The sequence below is a fragment of the Astatotilapia calliptera genome, chromosome 13 (assembly GCF_900246225.1).
Source record: "Astatotilapia calliptera chromosome 13, fAstCal1.2, whole genome shotgun sequence".
Lineage (NCBI taxonomy): Eukaryota > Metazoa > Chordata > Actinopteri > Cichliformes > Cichlidae > Astatotilapia > Astatotilapia calliptera.
This window is the reverse complement of record NC_039314.1, coordinates 29,532,322-29,538,811: the sequence shown is the minus strand read 5'-3', so window position 1 is coordinate 29,538,811 and position 6,490 is coordinate 29,532,322.

The window sequence follows — 6,490 nt, the reverse complement described above, 5'->3', positions numbered from 1 at the left end:
CTTTGTGTACTCGTTGTGTGTTGTGACCTTCAGACCCGTCACAGGTGCTGATTTGCAGTCTGACAGTTACACAACCACAGGCAGCAGCGCAGACTGCAAATCAACAATGATGACAAACTCATCCGTGTTTGATGTGTAGTAACGACGCTGGATTCATGATTCCTTGGCAGCTTTGTTTACTATGTCACTGAGCAAACAATACATGCAAGCAGCTTGACTCCCGGGGGGGCGGGTCTAGACATTCCCTCGCTGCGTGCGTGCACAGTGTACTACTTTGAACAGGTATAGGAAATCCCCATTAATGAACAATACTAGTCAGATGTTCTACAGTCCCTGTTAACCCTCTGTGTTGACCCGGAGATGTCATGGTCCTGGAACTGAGCTTCATTATTCTCTGATTTCATTTTGGTTCTTCTTCTTTTCTCAGGAGGCCTTTGAGCTCGGTCTTTGTTCTTGCACTTTTGCATTCTGGGTTTGATTTGATTTCCCTCGTGTTCATCTACAGTCCTCGTATTCAGTCTGTTCTCCTCCTGCTCTTCTGCATCATTATTTTATTTACTAAGTCACTTTACAGCAAATAAAAGACTCTCACAAATCCACGTTCAGCCTGCTGCACAGCATTTCCACAGGAGGGGTCGAGAAACGGTGCTTTCACCCTGCAGAGGCCAAGCAGGAGCAGCCGACAGCGGTCACATGGACGTATTTCTCACTGGGATTTGCTGCTTGTTTTCAGTTTCTGGAGTTTTTTCTTCCTGCTGGAGAGACGATCCACAGTAACTGACTTTATTAAAGCCGCACAGGAAGAAACCAGCTGCAGCTTCATCCTTCCCTCAGTGTGAGCAGCTGTCAGCTCTGTGAGGATCCTCAGGAAGACGTCTCCTCAGCTGAGGGCGGCTCTGCGGAGGCCCGTCCGTGACTGATGGTGTCCTGCTGTGTGTTATCAGATCCAGGTGTGCTTTCACTGCACTGACAGTGTGTTTGCATCGTTGTCATGCTGGAACAGGAAGCTGCTGTCAGTCAGATGTTTCCAGATGTTCCTGCGTGGTGGATCAGACTCTGTGATTCATCAGTTTATCAAAGATCTCCAACAGCTCTGACTGAGCTGCAGCTGAAACCATGACAGAGCCTCCACCCAGCTTCACAGATGGCTGCAGACTGTTGGACCTCCTCCTCACCTCCTCGTACAAACTGACCATGATGTGGCTCCATCTCTCCATCACACCTGTTCCTCTCGTCTTCAGTTCTTGTGTCATTTTCAGACCTCAGCCTTTCCTCCTGTTTCCCTTCTCTGACACATTCATGAAAGACGTGACTTTCAGATATTGTTCATCTACAGGGAGTTTTTAGGTCTCACATTTCTTCTTCTTCTGTCCAGTTTCCTTAATATTTTAGGGACACGCTGCACAGCATGTTGAGATATGCCAAGTTTCAACTAACAGCTCTTTGGGAATCATCATCATCACATGTCAAACTGTGTCATCTTTGGCATTTTTCACAAATCCAATAAAGAAATGGAAACAGAGGATGTTTGTGTGAGAGGCTGCTGCTAACAGAGAGCTGAGTCGTCTCTCATTTATTGGCTCAACACTGGTTACTTGAGGTAGGAGTCTTTTTATGCTTTAATGATTCATAGGTCAGATTTAAGTGGCCTAATAAGCAAATAACACCCCTCTGATAGGTCAGGTACAAGGACTGGACCAAAGACTCTTTAGAAAGGTGGAGAACTTTGGCTCAAAAGCACTTTAACTTTATTCCGGCTCCTTGGGAGCAAAATCTAAAGAAACCAGTTGTGGCTTTGTCCCAGACCAGGATCTGTGCTGTACAGCTGATCAGTGGTTCAAACCTGAGGTTCAGCAGAAATCATGTCAGGTTTTTGACACAGAGTGTGAGCAGCTCGTCGGGGTAAAAGGATTCAAAGTGACCTCAGTAAGTGCAGCCACTAGGTCTTTATAAAGGTACCTGGACTGACGCTGCGGCCCTGAGAGGACGTGACAGTTCTGCCTGGTTCTGGACCTCGCTGATGTCTCTCAGGCTCTTCAGTAAGCCCTCAGTTTTCTCTGTGTCCTCTGCTCTCTGCGAGACGTTTGCCAAATGTTCCTCAAACACTCTGTAAACAGTCCACGCCGTTCTTAGGCAACCGCTGCTAATCAGAGCAGCTGCCATCATCCTCCTCATCATCATCGACTAAAGATAACTCTGTATGTCAGCAGCATGCAGCAACTGGGTCAACACTCACACCAATCCACCAGTTAGCACTGGTTTACCCTGGAAACAAAATAAAGCATGAAATAGTGATTTAATCACACGTTGCTTCAAGTGTCTGGTCACAGACACATCCTGGTTTCTATCACGTTGTCCACTGAATGCTGCTGTGCTAACTCTGTGTGTAAGACTCAAACATGCTCACAGTGGAAACCACATCGCTGTATCGAAGCTTCATCACCTCACTGTTTTTAACCCAGCTGCAGTTCCTCTAACGTCCAGCAGGGGCTCCAGCAGTGAGTCAGTGCCATAGACTCCCATGTTAAAATCTGTGTGTTAAAAGCCTGATACAAAACCTGTTTTGGTCTCTAAAGATAATTTCCCCTTCATGACACCTGCACAGGTGGAGGATGATTTTATAACTCACCTGTTTAAACTGGATCAAGGCTCAAAGCTTTATAGGATCAATCCAAATAACTGCTGATGGCCTTTGTGGCTCAGTGTCAGCACTTTGATTGGACTGTTCTCCATCTACACCTCTGCAGCCGTGTTAACAGGCCGCACAAGTTTGTGTTAGTGTTTGATGGAGGGTGTGACCATTAAACAGAGCTCCAGCAGAGACTGGTCACATGCGCAGTGATTCACCTGTTGGCGGTGACTCAGACTCCCAGTAAACCCCCAGTCAGCTGACGGCTGTTTCCAGTGCAAACAGTGGAGACCGTCTGCTGTGATGTGGAGGTCACAGAGGCAGTGACGGGGTTTCACTCGCCCACTCAGAGCTGAGGCTGGGGGTGGATTCATTTCTCTGCTCATTTTGATGGAACATCTGTCGTCTTGTTGTTGGGCTCTGGGAAACCAAAGACTTTTTATTGTTATGATTACAACAAAACGTATTAACCGAGAAAATCGTCGGAACATTAACAAATCCTGACATTTCAGTAGTTTCAGATCTGACTCACACACTGCAGGTTGTGTGACTTTTGCGTAAGAAACTTTGCTTCTGAACATGACTGAACCTTAAATAATCCACCCCTGATTAGCAGGTAATCATTTCTGCTGTGTTTCAGTACCTGATGTGGAGAGTCATTGTATTTCAGCAGGTATAAAACAGGTTATAATAGGTTAAAAAATAACCGCTTTAAATACAGAGCGAAGAAACAAGTGGGTGATTGCAGGATGGCGGTGTCCATCTTTTATGTACAGTCTATGACTTGGACCATATAGAGGCTAGAGGAGACGAAGCGTTATCATGGCAGACACGGTACTTTAGCTGCAACTGGCTCGGGGAGGTTTTGCTCTTTTACTCTGTTGATACTCCGTCCTTACACTTCTGCGCCTCCTGCAGTTACTGTGGTATTTCTGTGGTATCTGATGTAGCGTCTGAGGATCCTTCTCCTGGTTGTGTGCTGTTTTAACAGGGCTCTGTAAGAGCTCAGGCTGCTGCACAGAAGAGCTAAAATGTTTAAAGTGGATCTTTTCTGTTTTCCTCATTTCCTGTTTCATGTTCACAGTAATGAGCTCGGAGTGAGCTGTGATCACTGTGAGCCCAAACACACTCAGTTTATCACAGCTTTTTCTACTCTTGGATCTGAATGATGTCATAAAGAAGGGATATCCCTAAGATGGTCAGGGACAGAAGCTCCACCCACCTCTGGTTTAAAGTTGATTAAGGGGGAGGGGCTAAGACAGCTTGTTTCAGCTGGGATGAACTGAGGCTCAGTGTGAGATAAAGAAGGATTATTTTGGACTTTAAATCATGCAAATCTGCTGTAGCAGTAAAAATGAGCAGAACTTGCTGCACAAACCCTGTTTATCTTACCGTAGCATCATTACTGGAGTGCATGAGGTCCAGTCAGTGTATGACGCTTAACAACATGAGACACTGAGATCTTTACTGTGGTCCAGGTAGAGCTACACCTGTCCAGGTCAGGTGAAACTAAACTCTTAAAGCTGTTTTCTTATTTGAAAATTAAACTTTGTGATTATTTACATGAGGGTGGAGCCAGGATGACCCGGCACGCCCCGGCACGCCGCCCCTCCTTTAATGATTGTGACACTGAGCTTGGGTCAGGTTTCAGTTTCAGTGTTCAGACTGTGACGGTTTGTCTGCGTGGGTAAAATCCACTCGTGGATCTCTGAGTTTCACAGACGTTGGTTTTGGTTAACCCGTGAAGATTTATCTCCTTATGACTCACATCACTATGATTTCATGTTCGTTCACCTCAACTTTCTCTTTTCACGGCTGTTTCACTTCTTTATAACCAGAGACAATAACAGTTTATTGTCTTTACACTGAGGACGTGTTTCTGAGTCAAAGGCTTAAGCAGAACTAAAACTGAAGTTTAGTCATCAATCATTTAAATAAAGGAGATGATTCAGATCTTACTGAAGGGACAGTTCTGTAAATATGCAGCCTCCTCGGCTCCTCTCACATGTGATCACATGCTGGCCTGCTGTGCTTGTGAAGCAGCCATAAATGCTGTGACATATATATTCACATGTTATATATAGAGTCTGGCCTGTCATCAGCATGCTGTGTAACTGTATATGTGACCCTGTCAGGCCACCCTGGATATCTTTGCATTCCTCCTAAAGCAGCGTTTCTTTGCACTGATGCCCATGTGTGAGTTAGCTCATAGATCATTTCCTCTTTATGTTTTTGCTTCACTGCATTCAGGAGGAAATATTTACATTTTGCTTTATTCTTTTAGAGATTAAATTCCTAAATAATTTGCATGTTAATATTTTGCTCCGACCCTGAACCACAACATCCTCATTAAAGTCAACCTGGGACCTTTGTCGGCGCTTGACTCTAAATAATCACACACAGCGCTGTCCTCTCCTTCCTCTGTGTCTGATGCTCGGATTAAATGTGGCCACAGTTCCTGATGATGAAACATGAGAGGTGCAGGAGGACAGAGCACCACCTCTCCTCATCCATGTATAACAAAGCCTAGAAGTGATCACAGAATTTTAAATGGCAGTAAAAATAGCACAAGTATGGTGACCTCAACTAATGTCAAAAACACATTTTCATTTCTATTTATTGTGGAATTGAGCAGCTATGAACAGGAAAGACTGAGATAATGCTCAAAGTAATCATATAATGGAACAGCCCTGATAGCTGACAGGGTCAAAATACAGGTCAGCAGGTTAGGAATCCAGCTGTGGGCCTTCCACTCTTGGAGCTCTGCTTTTTGTGACCATCATGTCTGACATGGGTAACATGTCCAAGTGTGCCATCACTGTACAAACCACATCCTGCTCTGCAGGAGGCATCGTACGAATGTTTCTCTGGAGGAGCAAAGCCCTGCTGGGCGGCATTATCGTATTCCAGTATTCATCACAGTGTTCTAACTGGTATTTCTCTCTCAGTGGTGGAAATATCCCGGCTAAAGAATGAGTGTATGAAGAGGTCAAGTTGTGCCTGCAGTCTTATAGATGTGGGTCAGTACTCAAGCTCTCGAGGTTACTTTGCTGTTAAGCTGTTGATGCAGTCACTATAATTTGTGTGTGAAAGAAATTTTTTTTAAAAGCAATCATGAGCCAAAGCAGCAGAACTGAAATGATGCCATTTACTGCTTAAGAAAGTTGTAGCTGGGTTGTTGTGAGTAGGTGAGGCTAGGAAGTAGAGATGGGCGTGAGCAGCTGACTGGATGACTTTACAAGCTGTCGTTGCTTTGGTCACCAGTTGTTTTATCTAATTGTCAACATTTTAATTGATGCCCAATGGCGCTGAATTGCTGTGATCTGTTTCTGTGGGTCGGATCTTGTTGTTGACACTATTATTGTTCTTTTAAAAGCCAAAGGATGACTGGAAGGATGTGTGCATGAAAACACACACACACACACACACACACACACACACACACACACACACACACACACACACACAGAGCTTGGAGAGAGTAGAGAAAAGGAAAGCTCAAACCCACAGACTATGGTGGGAGGAGCCAAACATAAAAGCAGCATGATCCTAGACCATAATAATAAAACGCACCACAACAGCTCAGTGAACTATTTGGTAAATGGCCTGTATTTGTATAGCGCTTTACTTTATTTGTTGAATAAAGTCTTAAATCGCAGGTGCTGAAAAGTAGTCATCTGCTCACAAGCTATTGTATTTCTTTGTGTGGGTTATTTCTTCATCAGATGCACAGATCAGATAAAAAGGCCAGAGGATGGTCAGTATGATAAGGAAGTTTGGAAGTGATATCTCTGAAATGACAAAATGAGATCCCGCTGCAGTTGAAACAGGTCAGGCTGCAAACACAAGAGATCCATCAGA